The 22,526-nt window shown below is 33.8% G+C and overlaps 2 long non-coding RNA genes across 13 annotated transcripts; one reads left to right on the forward strand and one right to left on the reverse strand.

Moving 5' to 3' along the window:
* The first annotated feature begins 837 nt into the window (after window positions 1–837).
* On the forward strand, window positions 838–21,196 carry LOC145820002 (uncharacterized). 3 transcript variants are annotated; one of them, XR_014360865.1, is made up of 6 exons: window positions 844–1,133; window positions 1,224–1,268; window positions 2,089–2,146; window positions 5,227–5,316; window positions 19,313–19,879; window positions 19,991–21,196. It is a non-coding gene; the product is annotated as an uncharacterized LOC145820002 (long non-coding RNA). The 3 variants fall into 3 exon arrangements; XR_014360864.1 differs by lacking the exon at window positions 19,991–21,196 and having other exon boundaries at window positions 19,313–19,986; XR_014360866.1 differs by lacking the exons at window positions 19,313–19,879; window positions 19,991–21,196 and having other exon boundaries at window positions 838–1,133; window positions 1,224–1,338; window positions 5,227–5,433.
* Window positions 12,820–20,950, reverse strand: LOC114312987 (uncharacterized). 10 transcript variants are annotated; one of them, XR_014360876.1, is made up of 10 exons: window positions 20,807–20,944; window positions 20,553–20,701; window positions 18,485–18,619; window positions 18,265–18,390; window positions 17,317–17,434; window positions 15,855–15,920; window positions 15,598–15,754; window positions 15,406–15,512; window positions 15,086–15,181; window positions 12,820–13,249 (listed from the first exon to the last, which is right to left on the reverse strand). It is a non-coding gene; the product is annotated as an uncharacterized LOC114312987 (long non-coding RNA). The 10 variants fall into 10 exon arrangements; XR_014360875.1 differs by having other exon boundaries at window positions 12,820–15,002; XR_014360871.1 differs by having other exon boundaries at window positions 12,820–15,181.
* Window positions 21,197–22,526: the final 1,330 nt, after the last annotated feature.

Raw genomic sequence — 22,526 nt, forward strand, 5'->3', positions numbered from 1 at the left:
ATTATGGTACACAATTCAAAGAAACTGATAATTTAAGATTAACAATTATAAAAATGTTAATATTATCTAATCCAGTCCAAACAAAAAGGGTTATGCACAATTTTGAGGGAGGAACAAGATGGTGGGGTTGGTTTGCTCATCTGTTAATCACTAGTACAGTTCGATACTATTCTTAAAGAACATAACAATATTATATTATATATTATTACTAGTTTCCAAAAGAAAATTCCAATTTGAACCAATGCAGTGGTGTGTGTGGAATATATCCCCTCTTATTCTTCCACATATGTTGTAACATAACAAAGCTCTATCTAGTTGTCTCTAGAACTAACCAATTTCCAGAACCTAATATTTTAATTCTTTTAATTAATCATTTTGGCATAGACAAGTGAAAGTAGTGCTCTGTTTTGGATAGGGCTGGAAATGACTTGTAGTTATATAACAAGTTGATTTTAATTGAGTCTTTAATGAGCTAAACACCAGTCGAGTTTGAATAGCTTAATATTTTAACTGTATGTAAATTTATCAAGTTGAGTAGCAGGTTGTTCAAATTTGAATTGAAAATTAAATGAACTTTTAACTTGACTAATTTACATATCGAGCCGATTTCGAACAAGCTTTTAAATAATCAAACACAAATTGAGTTCTAATAGCTTTGTTCATTTAATAACTCTAATTTCAAAGTATTAATGTAATATATGATGTATAATATTTGTGTTAAATGAGATTGAGTAAAAGAAAATAAATATAAGTGACTTTCTCACATTATCTAATCATTTCATCAAGTCACTTTTATTGATTCGAAGACATCATATAAGATGATATGAGAATGGTGACCCAAACATACGTCACTATCTCAATCTATTAGAAAATGTGCATTATGCCTTGAGATCACCTTTATTCTTAGAGCACTTGCTCTCTCGCTTCCCTTTCCTCCAAAGTACTCCAAACTTCCTTGAGGTATATAAAAAGACTCAAACACATCCTACCTCAGTACTCTACTAAGCCCCAATCTTTCAATAATCAATCAGTTCTCTATTTCTTCTTCTTTGTTTTGGATTGTGTGGCAAAGATGAGTAACTTCAAGAGTGATAACCCTGACCCTGACCCTGCTAAGGGTACCCCAGCTACAGGTACCCCATGCATCTCACTCTTCTCCCTATTCTTTGTCTCTCTTTTTTCTTTCTTTTTTCTTATTTTTTGTTTTGGGTTTTGTGCTGCAGAGAAGAGTGGACCTGAGAAATCTAGTCTTGACCAAGTTGACCAAGGTACTCCATGCTGGTTGCAAAGTTGTTGTTGTCGCTGTTTTTAAAAGAATAGATGTTAATTTAACAAGGGGTAAAATATGCTTTTCACCCTCTTATATTCTAATTGTAATAATTAAATTCTCAAATATGTTGTTTTAATATATTCTTTCCATCACTCATTGTTTAAAAATGGACAAGCGTTCACGTGGTGACCACGCAAAAAGGAAAATTTTTGTTTACACTTTTCCCATTCAAACTACCACTCAAATTCGATTTTAGAAAATGTTTGGTAGCTCGAAAATAGTTGGCTCGAATTGGCTCGAAACCCAAAACGATGTCGTTTTGGATTCTCTTACCGTTAAGATATATGAAAATTGTCTTACCGGTAAGATAATTTTCATTAAATATCCCTCTCGTAAAATGAAACTACCATTCCAAAACGACGTCGTTTTTATTTCGAGCCAAATTCGAGCTCGAAAATTTCGAGCTACGTAGCATAATCGTTCTATTTTAGTGCTTCTTATGAACCTTAATTCCTCTTATACGTGTTTGGAATTTTTCTCTCTCAATTAAAAATTTTCTTTACAATAATGATAAATTTTCTTCCACTCAATTTTCTCTCATTAAGTTTCATTATAAAATATTTATATATAAAACCCTCTTCTTCATTATTAATGTCCCTATGAGTGAAAATCAAATTTCAGATATTGCTGTATGATCCATTGAGTTTTTCAATTATTTCCAATTGATGCAAAAACAGAATTGATTGACATTTTTATTTTTTTTAACACTTTGTCCCCATAATATTTTCTAATATAAATCAAATTATGGGGGTCCCCAGGGAAGGCACCACCGAACATGGACCCAGAAACAAAGGAAGCTTGTATCCTTGCAACATGGTATGCCCATACAATTCTTTATTCTTCACTAATTTATTTTAACTAGTCATTTTAACAATTTACATTATCTAATATAAAAAAAGAAAAAGAAAAAAAGAAGAAGAAGAAGAAGAAGAAGAAGAAGAAGATGATGAGGAGATAGATAATAAATTATTTTTTAGATGAATCATACTTAATATCTCTATACTCTATTAAAATTTCACTTTAATTCATTCACTTTTAATTATCACTAGCGGCCGGGCACACGCGATGCGTGTGCAAACTCGTTTAAAATTGTAATATTATTTTGATATTATTTTTTCTAATAATATACATATAAAATGAAAAGCTTAACCCAAACATAATACTTTTACAATACTTATAGTAGCCAGAAAAAGGAAAAAAGAGGATATTTACAATAAAAAAAGATTTGATTTACATAAAGAAAAATAACAATTACAGTGAAATAGATTTGATATAAACTAAGAAAAGTAATAGTTTATTTTTTTCCCCAAGGAAACTAATAACATAATGAAACTTTTTATTTTGTTTTTTAATGAATAAAATAAAATGTATACTTAACAGTATACACACAAAATATCAAAATACAAACCCATACTCTTGGAACACATACAATAAAAGAAGATTTGATATATACAAATAAAAATAATAGTAACCTATTAATATAAAAAATAAAATAATAAAAATGCAAAAAAAATAAATAAATTAAAATAAATTTTAATACTGTTATTTTTATAAAAAAAAACAGATTTTAAGAATGCTGAAGTGTTTTTTTTAAAAACACACACATAAAATTAAGAAAACAAAAAACCAAAAAAAAAAAAAAAATCACAATTTTTTGTACTAAAAAAAAAAAAAACAAATCACAATTTCTGAACTAACAGAAAACTGAATTGTATATACAGAATATTTTTTTCCCCAAGGAAACTAATAACATAATGAAACTTTTTATTTTGTTTTTTAATGAAGAAAATAAAATGTATACTTAACAGTATACACACAAAATATCAAAATACAAACTCATACTCTTGGAACACTTAGAATAAAAAAAGATTTGATATATACAAATAAAAATAATGATAAACTATTAATATAAAAAATAAAAAAATAAAAAAGAAAAAAAACTGTTTTTTTTAAAATAAATTTTAATTTTAATACTGTTATTTTTTTAAAAAATAACAGATTTTAAGATTGTTGAATTGTTTTTTTAAAAACACACACATAAAATTAAGAAGAAAAAAAAAAATCACAATTTTTGCTACAAAAAAAAACCCAAAAAAACACGAAATAAAATGTATACTTACCAGTGTATACACAAAATATCAAAATACAAACCCATACTCTTGGAACACTTACAATAAAAAAAGATTTTATATACACAAATAAAAATAATGATAAACTATTAATATTAATATAAAAAATAAAATAAAGAAACTAATAACATAATGATTTTTTTTTTAATGAATAAAATAAAATGAATACTTAAGAGTGTACACACAAAATATCAAAATACAAACCCATACTCTTGGAACACTTACAATAAAAAAAGATTTGATATATACAAATAAAAAACATAGTAAACTATTAATATAAAAAATAAAATAATAAAAATGCAAAAAAAAAAATTAAATAAAAAACATAGAGAAAATCAAAAATTTTAAATATTGAATTTCTACACAAACAAACAAACAAAAGCTTATTATGTCTAAAAAATTGCGAACATTTGAGACAAAAATTGCGAACATTTGTGATAATGCAAACAAATAAACAAACCAAAATATGCGAAAGCATAATGAATTTTAATATTATTATTATTATTATCGTTTATTATTATTATTATTATTATGATTATTATTATTATTATTATGTCTGTAGTTTGATGTTCCATAAAAGCAACAGTACAGTATATATGTTAGAACCTAGCAATCCTCTGTGTAATGCTTGTGTAATTTAAATTTAAATATATAAATAAAATAAATGATAAAATAAATAATTTAGAAAATAATTATAAATATTATATTCTAAATTTAATACTTACGGTGCTTTTGAAGAAAATGAGAATAAAAAATTCTTATTCTTTGAATTTTTTTACAAATGCAGATCACAACTCAAATATATATGAGTTATGACAAAAAAAAGTAAATAAAACCAAGCAATGAGAAAGTCACATGCTCATCATAAATAAAACCCTTGATTGAATTACGGTGCTAAAATTCTTATTCTTTGAATTTTTAAACAGATGCAGATCACAACTCATATATATATGAGTTATGACAAAAAAGTAAATAAGGAATAGTGATAATGGCCATAAACCTAACTGGGGTGGAATGCATAAAATGATATGAACATGCAACCACTGATGCTAGAGCAGAATAGCAATCAAAAAAAAAAAAAAAGAGAGAGAGAAAGAAAGAAACAGGGCAAATAATAGTGCAGTGAAGATATACCTGGAAAGCATAGTCCAGGAAATATACCTGCGAAAGTTAAGAAAACATGCAAAATACAGTGAAGGTACAATGAAGTTTCAGAACTTTTGTAACTGCTCTAGACGTGGAGAATGGAAAGTGGGAAGTGGGAAGTGGAATTGGTGTTTTAATTTATAATTTTACCCCTAATCAAGGTCATTTTAGAAAAAAATGCGAAAAGTTTTTAAGAATGGCTTCATGACACCAAAATTGATGTTGGCTTTTAATAATAGAATAGATATATATTTTATATATTTGGGATAAATTACATATTTAATTTCTATAATTTGATTTAAATTTCGCTTTAAATCTTATATTTTTAAACTGAATAATTTGGTCTCTATAACTTAAGCCTACTTTCAATTTGTTCTCCTATTCAAATTGAAACTTAAAATTAATGATTTTAAGACACTTGTCAATCTCGAGTTAAATATATAGAAAATATTAAAAACGAAAATTTGGATAAAATAAACAAATTAAAACTAAATTTAAAGTGTAAATATTAAATTATTCAAATTAAAACTACAAAGATTTAAAAGAAAATCTTGGTCAAATTAAGGAGGCAAAAAGTATAATTTATCATGATAATTTATGTATGTTTTTGTTTGTTTGTAGCCTTGCATCTTTGTGTTGCTGTTTCGGCGCAGGATGGGTTGCATCTTTGTGTTGCTGTTTCGCCGCAGGAGGGGTTGCTCTATGTAATTGGTAATTAGTTTGATGACATTTATAGTTAGTTGTCTATTGTACATGTAGAAATTCAATATAGCAACAATATTATGTTATTATCACCAATCAATAATAAAACTACATAAGTAATAGTAATGACATGATATCGTCATAACATAAAAACTTTTTTTTCCATAAAGAGAATAAAAAAGGCAAAAGGAATGAAAAAAAAAAAAAAAAAAAAAAAAACCTAACTATGATTGGCCGATGATGGGGCCTTTTAATTGGGCCCCTTTCTCATATTGGGCTAGCTTTGTTGAGGTTTATGGTTAGTGGGTCAAACCCACATGTATTCCTTCCTCCCAAATGGTTGGACTTTAGAGATTCCACAAAATGCCAGCTTGTCCAAATGGAACACCTTAATGAGGATAGGTCTGTCTTCATAGGATACCTCCCCTCTTCCCCCTTTTTTCGGCATATTTATGCACAGTGAAAATTAGTTGACATGTGAAGCCAACACACCCCAAATTTAGTAGCAAATTTAACAGCAAAAGCTCAGTTAACAAAGGGTTTTTATTTATTTATTTATTTAAAGAACCTTTAATTATTTGATTTTTGTTTTCTCTGTTTGACAGGGGACCATTGTGGTTCCACTGATATATATATATATATATATATATTTTTTAAAATTATTTTACAAAGATCCAATCACATTTTAGTTTCTAATGTCATATGTTCCATATTCTTTTTTCTATTTTAATTTTGTTTCCAGAGTCTGTTAAAGTTGTGTAACTCATTAATTATAGTATATATATATATGCTTTAGCTTACAAATATTCGTTCCCCTCTCATAGCAATGGGACCATTTCTCTCAATATCATTCATTTACATTATTTATTTTAGTTTAATTTATTATATCTTTTTTTTATTATTTATTATTTTTTCTTTTGGCCCTATTATTAAAATAAAAAAATAAAATAAAATTACAAATTAGTAAAAACAAATAAAATAATTGTAACATTATCGAAGTGTAAGTCGGGTTTATGCTCTAATACAAATAAGGACATAGTTTTCATTTACAGTTTTATATATTTACAATTACTTTAAGTTCTTCAATTAATTTATAATTTTTTCAAAGAAAACTCATGTACAAATGATAATGACATTGACACCTTCTTAGGAAGTAAAAGTTCAATAAGCAAAGAAATGAGAAACAACCCATTACATTAGGGAACTTTCGAATACTACATAGGCATAGCGATGCCATATTAAAACTTGACCTCTTTTTTTCTGTCCTTAATATAGGAATCTCGAGACATTATTTAACATGAATATTTTGAAACAAAAAGATTGTAGGTTAGAAAATATGGTATTTTTCAAATTCTTTTATTTCCTTACCTATTGTGTGGGTGATTTTCTGACCACATTGCCCGCTTAGTAACCAGCTGGAGAGCACTAACAGAATAGATAGCACCTGACTGACCTGTAATAGAAATATAAGAATCCTGCGGTGGTTTCGACCACCCGGGGGCACTCCGACGATCAAGTCAGTATATCTCTCAAAGATAAATCAAGTAATTAACTCACAAGCTTGAGTATCAAAAACATACCTTAAACCCATGGGGGTGCCTCTCTTTTATAGCCAATACAATCTTAGTCCCAAGAGGAGCCTGGCCCTAATGGACTTAGGATTACTGCTAATCTGGGACTCCTAGTGGGATTAGGATAAACTCTCTAAGAGTCTTATCTTAATACAAACTGGAGTCTTCTCTTATTCTAGGACTCTTGTTCCTTATCCAGGTTGAGTTCCCTTTTCATTCTAGGACTCTTGTCCCTTATCCACTTATCTCAGATTCTGATATCTTCGGAGATAACCTCGGCCTTGTCGAGATCACCTCGGCGTCACGACTAGGACACGTGGCACCTCGGCTGACACGTCGGCATCACCTTGCTACGTGTTGGTACTCAGAAAATATATCCCCACAACTGCCCCCTAGGTTCTATTACCTCGGTATTCTGAGGTGATGGAACCTACACTGTTCGTTCATCTGTGCCCCTCTGTCCGAGATCAAACTTGCCGACCTCAAAGTTCCCTGGACCTTACTGTCCACCTGTGTCAAGTATCAAGATTCATGCCTTCCAAACTGCTTGAAATCACACTTCCTTGCCGACGTTCTGGTTTCATTAATTCGTAAACTCCAAGAGCTTTGCAACTGCTCCACTCACACTCTCTAGTGAGTTCCCGATTTCCAGTCATCTATTTGACTCCGGCGATTTTCATATCGGCGTTCATTTCACTTGGTAGGTTTATAAACTCTTTTACTTGCTATTTAAGCTTAATCTTTCATAACTCTTCTGATCTACTTTGAATCTGTTTATTTGCCATCTGTTGCCTTCTATTTTCGTCTGTCTTCAAGTTTTGAATTGTTTGAATGCCTGGTACTGTTCTTGGCATATCCGCTTTCTGTTGCTAGCATCGTGTCTGGGTCATTACTTTTTTTTGTTCTTCACATATTTACTTAGTGCCTATGTACTTGGCTTTATTCTTCAACTTTGTCATCTTCTTGACTTTGATTTTTCTCTTCTTGTTTTTCTTGTTGTATTTCCAGATTCTTGCCTTCGTTTCTGTTTTCTGCATAGTTTTACGTCTCTTCTTGAAATTGTTGTCGAGTTCATGGTAGAGAAGCTCTTCCAGCTGATTGCTAATGTTGAACCATCGTCAACCGTTTGAAGTAGATTAGTCCGACGTCCTTGCCTTAGTCCCTAGTTCTTAGGGTCTTCATCTTTGTACTTTTGTTTTCTTTGCATATGCAACCTTTTTTGCTTCTGAAAAATGTCTGCTGTTGGCCGATGTTAACATTCCTTGCTCCTTGATTATCATTCCTTCTTCCACTGTATTTGATAGCCATGTCGGGTAATTGACTTCTCGGATGGCCCTGAGCTCCAGAAGTCTGTCTACTTCTATTGCTTCGACGTGCATCACCGTCGGTCATTTTGCTCGTTGGATTTACAGGTTTGGCCGACCAGTCGACGTTCAGTTGGTGGCAAGTGACCTCGGGGTCAATGCCAAGCATTTTGTAGGGTGTCCAAGCAAATACCTCAATGTTTGCTTTTAAAAAAAGCTTCAAATTCCCTTTCTTCTTCTTCGGCTAAGCCTGAGCCGATAAGAAAGAAGCGTTCTTGATCATCCTCCTGGACGAGGCTTTCTTTAGTGCTTCTTCACTCTTCTCGGCTGGTTTCATGCCGACATCATCTAGGACCTTCATGTCCTCGTCTTCAATCTCTGCCTTCTCCGATTTTCGAATGCTGCAGGTGGATTTCATTGCTGCCATGGAGGAATTCTCCACCTATAGTTGATCCCCTCTGACTTCTTCAATCCCATGTTCTGTTAGGAACCGCAGTAGTTGATGCAACGTTGAGGGAACTGCCCCCATTGTATGCAACCATGGCCTTCCCAAGATGATATTGTATGGTAAGGGCGTGTCAATCACCATGAATTCTGTCTTGATCTTCTTCTAACTGCTCTTGCATGATTCTATACTTAGAATATTTTGCATCCTTTCATACTTTGCCTCCTTTGTGCAATCTTCTCGGGGTTACATACCTCGGGTATAATAGCTACAAAACTTTTACTTCGGCAAGATACTGATCTGTAAACTTTTCATAAATTCTAACAAGTGCGAAACATATACTACTCAATGTTAACTTTGCAAACTTTTTCTCAAGTTTCAACAAGTGTTTAAACGGTGATCTCGGTCTAGCCTACTTGTAAATTACTACAAATTTCAACAAGGATTAACATATACTGTAACAGGGATCAACAAGGATTAACATAACAAGTGTTAAACAATAATCTATTTGTAAATTGCTACGAATTTCAACAAGTGTTTAAACAACATACTTAGCTATTTCTTCAACCTATAAATTGCTGCAAATTTCAACAGATGATCATATGTCGGCTTAACGTTATCTTGTAAATTGCTACAAATTTCAACAAGTGTTAAGCATCTTCTTTGGTTTAACCAACCTGTAGATTGCTACAAGTGTTTAAACAATAACCTCGGTTCAACTCGTAAATTGCTACGAATTTAAACAGGCGAAGAAAAACAGTAATCTTGGCTTAACTTCGGTTTAAACATCATCTGGGCTTAACTTCGGTTAAGCATCATCTGGGCTTAACTTTGGTTAAGTATCATCTCGGCCTAACTTCGGTTAAGCATCATCTCGGTTTAACTTCGGTTAAGTATCATCTCGGCCTAACTTCGGTTAAGCATCATCTCGGTTTAACTTTGGTTAAACATTATCTTGGCTTAACTTCAACTTGTAAATTGCAAATTTCAATAAGTGAAGATAAGGAACCACCTCGGCTTAACTTCAACTTGTAAATTGCTACAAATTTCAACAAGTGAAGATAAGGAACCATCTCAGCTTAACTTCAACTTGCAAATTGCTACAAATTTCAACAAGTGAAGATAAGGAACCATCTCAGCTTAACTTCAACTTGTAAATTGCTACAAATTTCAACAAGTGAAGATAAGGAACCATCTCGGCTTAACTTCAACTTGTAAATTGCTACAAATTTCAACAAGTGAAGATAAGGAACCATTTCGGCTTAACTTCAACTTGTAAATTGCTACAAATTTCAACAAGTGAAGATAAGGAACTATCTCAGCGTAACTTCAACTTGTAAATTGCTACAAATTTCAACAAGTGTTAAGCAATACTTTTCGGTTTAACCAACTTGTAAATTGTCCACAAATTTCAACAGGTGATAAACGCATTCTTCTTCTTTGCGCCCCCAGTGTGAACTTAAAATCCACTTGGGTTCTCATCATACATGTGGCTTCGACCTTGTCGCCAAGGTTGAATTCAAGCCGAGGTTGTTGGCCTTGGTTTCTCTATTGATCTTTCTTGGCTCCAACCTGAGTTTGATTTTTCGGCCTCGCATCGGCGAGCCGTTTCTCTTTTCTTGTTCCGACGTCTTTGTTCCCGGCATGTCCTCCTCGGCCCTAGTATACTTCTCAATTCTGGCAAACTTTAGTCTGATCTTGTGTGTTTTCTTTTTATTTTCTGGGATCTGAGATCTGCTCATTGTGCTCTTCTCTTCTCGGACTCAGGTGCCGAGATCTTATCTTCTGGAATCTTGGATCTGCTCACTTAGGTTGAGTTCTTCTATACTTGAATGTTATTTCCTTGGGAGCGCTCATGCCCCCTGTCTTTGCATCCCTTCTGGAAGGGTCTTCGTTCCTCCGCAGGTATCTATCCTTCCATACCTAGAGGTCATCTTCGTTGCTTTGATCTGTTGTCTTTGGTGCGTTACCTTCCTGGCCGGCTTCTTTCACTCCGTGACTCTGGCCACAAGTTTCTGTGTTGCTATTGTCCCCTTCAACGTCGAGGTTGATAGATCTCCTATTCCCGGCAAGAGCGTTGTCTCCAGTCTGATCCTTCTGTCTGTCATTGGCCATCTATTCTTCTTTCTTTCCCACAGACGACGCCAAATTGTGTGGGTGATTTTCCGACCACACTGATTTTCCGACCACAATGCCTGCTTAGTAACCAACTGGAGAGCACTGGCAGAATAGATGGCACCTGACTGACCTGCAACAGAAATATAAGAATCCCGTGGTGGTTTCGACCACCCGGGGGCACTCCGACGATCAAGTCAGTATATCTCTCAAAGATAAATCAAGTACTAAACTCACAAGCTTGAGTATCAAAAACATACCTTAAACCCATGGGGGTGCCTCTCTTTTATAGCCAATACAATCCTAGCCCCAATCGGAGCCTGGCCCTAATGGACTTAGGATTATTGCTAATCTGGGACTCCTAGTGGGATTAGGATAAACTCTCTAAGAGTCTTATCTTAATACAAACTGAAGTCTTCTCTTATTCTAGGACTCTTGTCCCTTATCCAGGTTGAGTTCCCTTTTCATTCTAGGACTCTTGTCCCTTATCCACTTATCTCGGATTCCGATATCTTCGGAGATAACCTCGGCCTTGCCGAGATCACCTCGGCGTCACGACCAGGACACGTGACACCTTGGCTGACACGTCGGCGTCACCTTGCCACGTGTTGGTACTCAGAAAATATATCCCCACACCTATGTCCTAATAGAAGAATCTTGAGACATGGAAAAAAATTGTAGAGTAGAAGATCCAGTGTTAAGAAAATTATATTAAAATTTGTGTGGGGCAGTCATATGATTTGGGTGGGCATATATATATATATATATGAATTGAAGACACCACATGTATTTGCTCCAATTAGAATTTTCCCCTGTAGAGAAGACCACCCTGTAAAGATAGATAAGAGGGATGGGTGGGGTGTAGTCCTTCCCCATGTTCTCTTTTCTTTCTTTCATCATCTCAAAATAGAAAATTTTGTGGAGAAAGTGCTAAATAGGTCGCATCAAACACCGACCAAAGCTTGTTCTGAACATGACTGTAACAAAAGTTCCTCTCAATTCACCCAAAAAAACTACTGTATAAGAGAGAGATGTCGAAGCTCATTACCAGGTACTGCTGTTTTGCTTCATTAAGATGGTATAAAAAATAGACAAAAGAGAGCATGATGGCTTATTAAGAAGTGCTTTGATGCTCATGTTGAAATCAACTTAACTGTCATATTCAGCTTAGATTTAGAAAATGAAAACAAGTAAACTAACATGACCAGTGTTGTACCAATTTATATTAGATAATAATATGGAGAGTTCAAATCGTCAGACATGTTCAGCTTGAAATAAAATAGTGATATGTCATAAGTTTCATCATTTGAAAACTCCACTGAAACATAAAAATTATTCAATGAGTACTTGCCATGTCATTGGATGTTGGTTTTGAAGGTCTAAAATTAATAGGATATAGCATTACTAGACTATTACAGTAGCCAATAAATACCTATTTTGGCTTTTAAAAGTTGCCTTAAAAATTCAATTTTCCTTTTGAAAGATTAATATAGTGGCAGCAAGTGGGCATTTGATTCTGCTTGATTGAGTTCAAAAGCAAATAATTTAATGAAAATAACACTTGCGAACTCCACAGCCACTTGCTCTCTCAATTAATAAATACAAAAATTCTAATTCAGTCTACTGGGTGGTTTGCTCAGATTCTGCCATTGGCTTCTTCAATTGCCGGTTGACCCCCAACATGTTCAATGATCGGAAATTAATTGTAAAATTCAATGTAAACAAATTACAACTTGATTAATGATTCTAAAATTTAGACATCCTAATTAATGCTGGACAGGATCTCCCATGTCTCATCCATCTTCCCATCAAAATACAGAAGACATTGAAGGAGCAAAATTAACTCAGTCAAAATGCAACCAATTAAAAGCAGGAAGTGGAGATACCACTACATATGCAAAAACGATGAATAATTCATCCACACCAAATTTGTTCAGCCCAAATGAGACACTGACCGGTTTTTAAAAACTCATCTCATTTGGACTGAACAAATTTAGTAAACGTAGTGGTACTAATCATGTGAGGACCAATTCTAGTGAAAGCATTTAGATTTCTTTGTTAGAAAATACACTATTCATAAAAAATCGCCAAATGGGAACTTGTATCTCTGAAAAAAGTTGCCATAGAAAATGTCCAGTCCTAATCACACAACTCACCAAAAAAGTACAGAGACAAGTTTTGATCATCAACAAGAAGACTACAGCAAGCTACAACGCTCAGCAACAAGCAAAAGCTACATTAACATCTTTTTTCTTTTTCTTTTTGGTGGATTGGGAGTCAAAAAGCTACATGATGATCAATCGTTACCAATTCACGAAAAATAAATTACAAAACACAATGCACCAACTATGATGAAACTCTTCCTGTATAAACACCCAGCTAATATAACGATAGAGGTGCCAATAAAATAACGTACCAAGATAATTTCTTGTAGAGAAATCTGGAACTATTGAAGATCACAGGTGCAGCATCAGAGCAGCCGTCAGAGTGCATGCCCAGAAGTGTTTCTGCAAGTAAGAATTCTGTTTGAGAAGAAAGTCGAAAACCCTTGTTGGTATCTTGCTGATGTCTGCCTTGCAGCAATGTCATTGGAAATTGAATTTTATTTCCAATAATTCAAATGAATTTAATCTCAACCCCCTTGGCTAAGCCTGTTAACGCTTCTTCAAAGCAAGAAATGTGAGAATTAAGATAATTTTAATTCAGAAAGAGAAATACCTCCTGCCATGATATTCAAGCTTTTGAATCTTAACACTTGAATGATCAAATCTTAAATGTATAAACAAAACCTACTCACAGAACACTTTTACAGAACAATATGGGAAAAGTGGAAGGAACAGAATTTCAAGCCCATTCTATTCACAAAATACACTACAGGAAATCGCACCTTTGCCGACTAAAAATTTGGTCGGCAAAAGTCCATTTTTAGTCTGCAAAAGTTATTCGCGACCAATTTTTTTGGTCGCCACTTTGGTCGCCAATTGAGGGTCGGCAAAAGTAATTCGCGACCAAAACTTTTTTTAGTCGAGAAAAAGTTGGATTTGCCGACTAAATTTTTGGTCGCTAAATATATCATTACTGCGACTAATCCATTTAGTTGCTAAAACATTTCAGTCGCGAAAAGTGACATATTCCCGACCAAGCATGTTAGTCACCAATTGTCACATTCCACGACCAAACATGTTAGTCGCTAAAAGTCACAATCCATGACCAATAGATTAGTTGCCAAAAGTCACATTCTGCAACCAAACATGTTGGTCGCCAAAAGTAATGTTTGCGCGACTAAAAGTTTAGTCGGCAATAGACCTATTCACGACCAAACTCTTTGGTTGCCAAAATTAACAATTTTACCGACTAATTATTTAGTTGCCAAATGTACCATTTTGCCTACCAACATTTTAGTTGGCAAAACCACAATTTGGTCACCAACATCCAACAAAATAAACCTGTAATTGAAGACAAATATTCCATCCAATCCATTCAATATAATTTGTAATTAAAAAGAATCATTCATACCAATAATGTATCTAAATCATGAACATTCAGCAAATACATAAATCATCTAATCCCGAACCAATTTAATAAAAGTCAGCAATTATTATAAGTTTCCATCCACAAGTAATTTTAAAGTACATATTCCTTCAATTAAAATTCTGATTCACATCTTGACTAGCATAAAAATTTAAAACATGACAAGTACTTGTTATTATGTTTTAAATTTTTATCTATGAACATCTATCAAAAAATATAACTAGTAGTGTACCCAAATATTTTTCATATACACCCATCCAAAAATATAACTACTAGTCTATCGAAATATTTTCCATACACATTTATCCAAAAATATATAATCCTTCCAAAAATGCTTATAGTGCTAATTAGTCCTGTACAATTTAGTTTCGTGCACAAGTTCATCCATTTGTACCAAAGAAAAAGAAAAAGAAAAAGAAAAAGAAAAAGAATGTCAAAATTGAGCAATTATAACTTTTATTTGAGATGAAAGCCATCAATTACATGAAAGTATTAACATGCTCAAAAATTTAATCAGATTAATTAATCCACAACATAGAAGCTAAATAGAAACCATTAATAACAATGAAACACAAAAGACATTAATCAAGTTAAATAGAAGCTAAATCGTTTCACTTTTCCCTTCCTTTTTATACTTATAGATAGAAGATAATCACATGTTTTCTAGGGCGAAGTTAATCCACTCCACATGCAATGGTACGGTTCCATGTAAGTCGTCTTCCCATTGAACTACAAGAGGTCATTAAGGACCAACAACTAAATGAAAGGTCATTCATAAATAATTAGTAAAAAGGCATTAGAATTGATCTTACATTTGTTTTGGTTAGGATGCCTTGATCTCGAATAAGGTCTTTCACGTACCTCATTACACAAAATCCACATTCCATGTGTGTCGATTGTTGTGGGCACTACATACAAATAATTAATATGATTTTTATTAGAAAACTACATATAACTATTGTACTCAAGATGAATCATCATCATTATGTCAACAACTTTCCAAGTAGGCTTTCTATTCATTCCTTTAGTTGTTCCATAAATCCAAAGACTACTTTATAAAGAGAACAAAGATTAGTACATTGTCATTAGAATAGCTCTATTGCAAAGAAATGTACAAAAGCAATAAACTTACGTGTTAATTACAATTTTCAAATTGAGTCGATTTGACCATGACAAAATGAATCAAGATAGTACACTATCATCAACGATAGATCAATGACTACTAATACCCAATGGTACCTAAAATTGAACAAACCGCAAGTATGTGAGCTCAGCAAGTAATTATTTTTCAAACACATCAAATAAATAGCACAAAGAAAATTACCCAATAATATATGGACACTACAACAATTATTTACAAATTGACGATATCCTTCTGTAACACCAATGTCAATGCACCAGTAGCAATGTTTTGTTATTATTTGCAATTTGTTAATGGTAAATAGAGGCTTAATTCGTCATGGCTCAATGGTAAATAGAGGCTGCAAAAAATGAATGGAATGTTTTAGACAACAATTGACTCTGCATTGAATAATTAAAGAAATGGAAACAAGGAAAGAAATTTATTTGAGAGAGAGAGACCGTGTCCACACTAACTGGTTTCCCATCCTCTGCAAGTACCTCAACTACAGTTCCAGCTTGATTAGCCTGACACAGAGAAACAAAAGGGAATTTTTATTTAATATCAAGGCACCCATATACCATGAATTAAAAAGTGAGTTTGTTGGCAAATTTTTGTGTGAAGTAGCCAATCTGCAGAATCTACAATCAAGCTTTCACAGCTAAAAATTATTACTCAAAAGTGATAATTTTACCTTTCTTTCTATCTCATTTATGCAGCATTTCAAAATTCAAAATTGATATTCTATCTCATTTTACCTTTCTTTTTATCTCATTTTACCTTTCTTTCTTCTTCAATATTTAGTTCTTGTTGTGGTTTGGTACCTAAATTAGATGGTTCAAAGAAAATGTTCAAGGTTTAGGGATAATTTCATGGATCATCTTCTGATGAGTGGTCTGTTGCCCCAAGGTGGGAAGTGTGATATGATTAGCTAATGTTGTCCTTGTGAATAAAGCTTTCTTTGGAGTTTGTTGGTTGAAATTGCTTGTGATCTTAACAAGAATAATGGTATCTGATGCAACCTCTGGGATATATAGTAGTTCTTGGAAAGCCATGTTATAGCAAATAGTAGCTAATTTCTCACCGCTTGTGTGTCACATTATTGTAGTAGGGTCTAGTGTCTGTTTCTTGGAGGGATTTATACCTGCACTTGTTTTCTTTTTCCTTTTCTTTTTTTTGATACTTGTTTCCTGGACCTCCAAATGGTTGTGGGTCCCTAATTTTTATTCATAGATAAAATCTAGTGTGTTTTTTTGGATTTATAGGCTCTTAAAATGATTTTAAGTTTTATTAGGATTAGAGTGAAGGATGTGCAGGGTGGAAAGCCCTTTGTATATGTGTTTAGGCTTTTTCACCCTGCTAACTGTGTGGAGATGTGTACACAAAAGTCTTGTTTTATGATTCCCACTCACTTCCCTCTATGACTGCATTCTCTGCTCATTGTATAGCAGGGGTTTTGTATTAAAGGATGTTTGAGGCTATTTTTTAAGTGTTTTTTTTTTTTTTTGGGTTAGGATAGGAGTGTTGAATCCTAATGCCAACACAGTGTGTATTCTATGTCTAGTAGGGAGTTAACCTTGATGCTGCTGTAGAATGGAGTTGCTGTTACTGTTAGTTGTTGCTGTGTGTAGCAAAGCTGCTGGAGAGCTACTAAGTGTTGCTGTTGCAGCTGATTGTTGTTGCTGCAGAGCTTATTTTGGTGCTGTTTTGGGTGCTACAGAGCTTTTTTTCATGCTGATTTTGGTGCCCCAAAATTCGCAGCAGCACACACAGCAGCATCAGGCCACTCCGAACTAACAACAACATGCTTCTTTGCCAATTCAACAAAGAAACACAGGCATCTCTAATGTTGCAAATTTCTGAGAATTATATGTCAAAAAAAAAAAAAAAAGGTCCTTAACAACATTTCTAGAAAGAACATACCAACTAGGATGGTGCAGAAACCTTTAAAACTGTCTTGCGCAACTCCTTTAGGGCACTGAAGTCTCATTCTCCTAAGTTTTTCTTCAGTAGTTGTAACTTCTCTACAACTTTCTGCCAACTAAATACAAGTTGCAATATGCCATTAGAATTAAAAAAGAGAATTAAGGTAAAAGAAACCACACTCACACCAAATCGAAACAAGAGAAGATTTCCATACTAACAACTTAACAAAATTACTCGAGCTGCAGAATGGACCTTGCAAGGTTATCCAAATATTATGCACAGAAAAGTTCAGTTAATGAATACTTGACCCTATCCTTTTAAAGGTTTTAGGGATGGTAAGCATCTATCGGGAACAAAACCTTCCATGCAACTGAAGTCACCTAGAATTTAAACGTTGACATCATAGTTTGTAGTAATGAATGTCATATTTGCATTGTTAGAGTTCAGTGCATCAATAATATGGGGCAACATTATACAAGTGAATTCTGCCCATGCAGAAGTACCCTAATTAAACCTTAGTTTAGACGATGCCAACATCTGTTTAGTAATGCTAATGCATCTAACATGATCCTTTCTTTATTTTTTCTTCCTTAAATTTTTTTAAGTACAGAGTTCACAAAGGATTGGATCAGTAACATCTCTCTTGTTTCTCAGATTATAACCTGAAAGCCCTCTCTAAGAAAAATCCCTTGGATGGTCACTACTTAGCAACAGACTGATTCTTTCTTTCACACGTGTTTGGTTGGAACAACAATCTAAAACAAGGCCGCCAATCTAGGATAAAAACAAATGCAAATTCACCTAGTTGGTGTGTCTACTATTAAGAAATAAATGGAAGGAAAAAAAAAAATCCTATGCCAAATGGAAACATTAGAAGTTACTGAATGAAGAGTGAAATTACAAACTACAATAGAGATATGTGAAAGATTTTGAGATGAGAAAAACCTGATTTAAACCGTCTGAAAGAACTTTCTCGAAAACTCCAAATGGTAGGACAACCGAGGTAGGAATCCCAACCCAAGAAAGCACTTTTCCTTTTAGATATCCAATATTACGTGATTTAGCTCCAACCTGTGAAAATCAACATTCTGTAACTTACACAAACTGTTTAGAAAAAAGAGAAAACTCCTCAAATATAAATGAAATTTGACAATATAATCCTAACCACTTCACTAGTGAACTCCTCAGATGATATGGCATATCTGTCATCAAATTGCTTTCTGACCAATTTTATAGAGTGCAAATACCCTGTTTGTTCAAGTTTGTTGAACTTGCACTTGTTAAGCCATCCTTCACCTTGCTGGGGTTAAGTACAAGAAAGAAAGAGAATTAATATTGGTTTCTTGTGTATTTTGGATTTTTAGTGGAGCAATGAATATTTTGATTTGTAGATTATATGAAAATGTATTCACACCTAAAGAAAAGTAAATGAAAAAATGGACTACAATTTTTAGTGGCAGCCAAAGAACTGGTGGCCAAGAAGATGGTCCTGCTTCTTTGGACAATTCTTTCAGGGAGGATAAATATGTAGCAAAGGAGAAGGTTGTAGGTGGGATGGTGGATAATCTTTCAATTGATGTTTTAGATGGCTCCAATGTTGGAGAAAATGTTTTTAGTGAACAAAAATTTTCTAACACGCAACCGGTGGCCAAGAAGATGTGAGTGGCGTTGGTGGTTTGGCATTAAACAATCCTTTATGTGGAAATGAAACTAAGAGCATGGCCGAGGAGGTTGATCAAGCGCATGGTTCTTTGCATTATGTAATGTCATGGTCCAGTGTGCTGGTGAGGATGGAGAACAACAAAACTTCAGCCAGGCTTCTACATTAAAACATGCAATAAATGATGATTGTGCTGCATATTACAGTTAGTTCCTACTTCTTTACACATATAAGGTTTTTAACTAGTATTGGATTTTATTATTCTTTTCATCATTCTCTTTGATTTAATTTTGTTGGCTGTATCTTCACAGCTAATGATTTTTTTTTTTCCAGGGACAATGGATTATGTAGCCTCGCAACATAGTTTTGATTTCAGCATTTCAGATACCAATCTGCTTTTAGGAGATGAAGTTATGAAATCAACTTCAGATTTCAACATTTCAGATATCAATCTGTTTTTAGGAGAAGAAGTTATGAAATCAAGTTCAGAAATCTCAGAAACTAATTCTACATGCGAGGATAATGTTATACCGGTGTGACGAAAGAAAATGAACCAAATGGCAGTTTTGTTTTAGATGAGTCTATCTATAAAATTGATGAAGTTTTGATGAAGGAAAAAGATTGTGGCCAAGAAGTCCAGTGATTGTAGATATTCTAAGAATGAATTAGTTGAGGTTGAGAAATCTAGCATTTGTATAGATGAACCAGTTGGCTCAGTTGATCTGAGACTAGATGATTTCAAATCTTTAGAAGAAGGGAGTATTACCATGATGTTGGTTGGAGGTCACAAAAGTGAAGAAAGGGTCAGAGAAGCAGCAGAACTGCGTGAAAATGTTTTGAAATCAAATTCAATGATGGAAGATCAGTCATCTCAATTCACTGAATTAGCTGTTGACGGAGGTATTTAAAGCTTCATTAAGAGCTCTAATCATAGATTTTTTCTGTATTTTATTATTGAACATATCAACATCTATCATCAATGAATGGTTGGTCTTGTTATTTCCTTTTAAGCACTGCTATTGCTGAAGACGCCACCGAGATGTAGAGACCAAACTCAGGATCAGTTGAAGTGAAAAACTCACTTACCGAATTGAATTCAACAATTACAAGGAAGAATGAACAAAGTAGTTTGATTCAAAAAACACCCAAGAAGCCAATGACACTTGACATGAAAGAGAATGCACCACCAAGCATCAAGAGAGAGCATTTAGGTAGTACAATTATGAGATTAACGACAAGGAGGCATGCTCTTGGGTGCAACTCATGAATCTTTTTTTTGAGAATCAACGAGTGAAAGAAAGAATTCCGGAGCCCTGTAATTAGTGTGCAGGCATATCTCATGCAAAAGTAATGTGACTTTTTTGGTGGTTTTGACAAATTTTTATGTTGTAATTATAGATTACTTGTAACAAAATTCCCAAACCCAGGAATTGGGGCCAAAATACCCACTAATCATTAATGATGCCATTTTGGTATTAACAAGACAACACTAACAAAACAATCTGAAAACCCTACATACACTGATTAATTTTACAAATGGGTTGGTTTCAACAAAAAATGAAGAAATGTTTACCAGGCAGTGTCGGTAGAGGATTTCTTGATGGAGAGGCGAGACCAAGTGACAACCTTACTGGAGCTGAGGGGCTTGATTTGGACAGGTGTAACGACGATGCCGATGAGTTGTACAGAGTTACAGAGCTCCTCCTTCCACTGAAATGCTCTCTTTAGAACAAGAAGAGTATGAGAAAAAGGAGTAAGGAAAATCAAAGAGAAAAAGCAAGAAAGAGAGAAATAGACAGAGAGAAACAGACGCTTGAAAAAATATACCTACATAATGGTGGCAAGGCGAAGACGAACAGCGGCGCTGACGGTGGGGAGGCGAGGACGGCGGACGACAGCGTTGATGGTAAAAAGGCGAGATGAGTGGCGCGACTGAGAGGGTGGGATCGATTGGATGCGTTTTTGTGAAATATTATAAGGGTTTGAGTTTGTTTTCCCCTACAACAGTGTTGGTCAGCTATTTGGATTCTGTGCATTTAACAAGCAAAACGATGTCGTTTTGAAATCTATGACTAAATTGCAATAGTCGCTAAAAGATTTTAGTCTCCTTTCTAGTGTTTCACTTTCCCGCCTAAATTTTTGGCGACCAATATTTCAAATTAGTCGTGAAAAATCACTTTTTAGCGACTAAATTACTTTAGTCAGTAAAAGTATAAACTTTTGCATACCAATTTTTTTCCTAGTAGCCAAATGTGATTTTTTTGCGACCAAAAAATTTTTGGTTGGCAAAAGTGGTCAATAAATGTGTTATTTCTTGTAGTGACAACGTTTATGTTTGATAGCTATCACAGACATATATATAGATAGGCTTGGACCCATATCCAAGTGTAAGTCCTTATAACTTCCCACCATCGGGGATGTTGTAACTTCCCATGAAACCACCATAGTTACCCATTACCCATTAAACTGATTAAATATATATAATATATATATATATATATAAAACAAACATGTGGCATATGGGCCACTTTATGGATATTCTTACATTCTCCCATTTGGCACATATAATATACGTTGTTGACTGTCGAGTAACTAACAAACTGATTATGGCCATCAAATAAAAATACCCAAACCTTAGAGTTATAGTACATGAATCATGGCTATTATACTCTATCAATTGAGTATTTCCTTCCATATATTACATTGTATGATGCTTTCAATTTTATGTGGTGCCATTCTTTATGAATAACTTCTAATAAGTTATTTGTCCCAATGGACTGGATAATATCGCAAATGCTTTAGGTGCACAAAATGATGATTTTCACTAATAATAATTAAAATGTCATGACAAAATAAAACAAAACAAAACAACAACTAGAAAAATTATGGAGCTAACTAATCAGTCTCATGCCCTCACCGTGTTTTGAAAACACCTTTACAGAAAGACCTTTGGTCATGAGATCTACAACCATCATATTGGTACTAATATGCTCAATGTTGACTTCTTGCTTCTTAACACGGTCTCGAACAATAAGATACTTTATGTCAATATGCTTGCTTTGGTTGCCACTTGTGTTATTGTTAGAGAAGAACACCGTAGCTGAATTATCACAGTAAACCTTTGATGGCCTAGAAATTGAATCTGCAATTCGAAGCCCTGTGATAAAATTCCTTAACCAGATAGCCTGTGATGTTGCTTCAAAGCATGTTATAAACTCTGCTTCCATCGTTGAATGCAATTATCGTCTCTTTGGTGCTCTTTCATGAAATAGCACTGCCTGCTAGTAGATAGACATATCCTAAAGTGGATTTTCTAGAATCTTGACAACTCACAAAATTCGAGTATGAATATCCAACCATCTCAAGATAGTCAACATGCTTGTAAGTAAGCATGTAGTCCTTGGTTCTCTTTAAGTACCTCATGATTTTCTTTGTAGCCTTCCAATGCTCCATTCTTGGATTGATTTGGTATCTGCCAAGCATCCCAATTGCAAATGCAATGCCAGGTCACGTACAAACCAGAGCATGCATTAAATTGCCTACAACA

Source organism: Camellia sinensis, chromosome 2 (assembly GCF_055761805.1).
Source record: "Camellia sinensis isolate YWXY chromosome 2, ASM5576180v1, whole genome shotgun sequence".
Taxonomy (NCBI): Eukaryota; Viridiplantae; Streptophyta; class Magnoliopsida; order Ericales; family Theaceae; genus Camellia; species Camellia sinensis.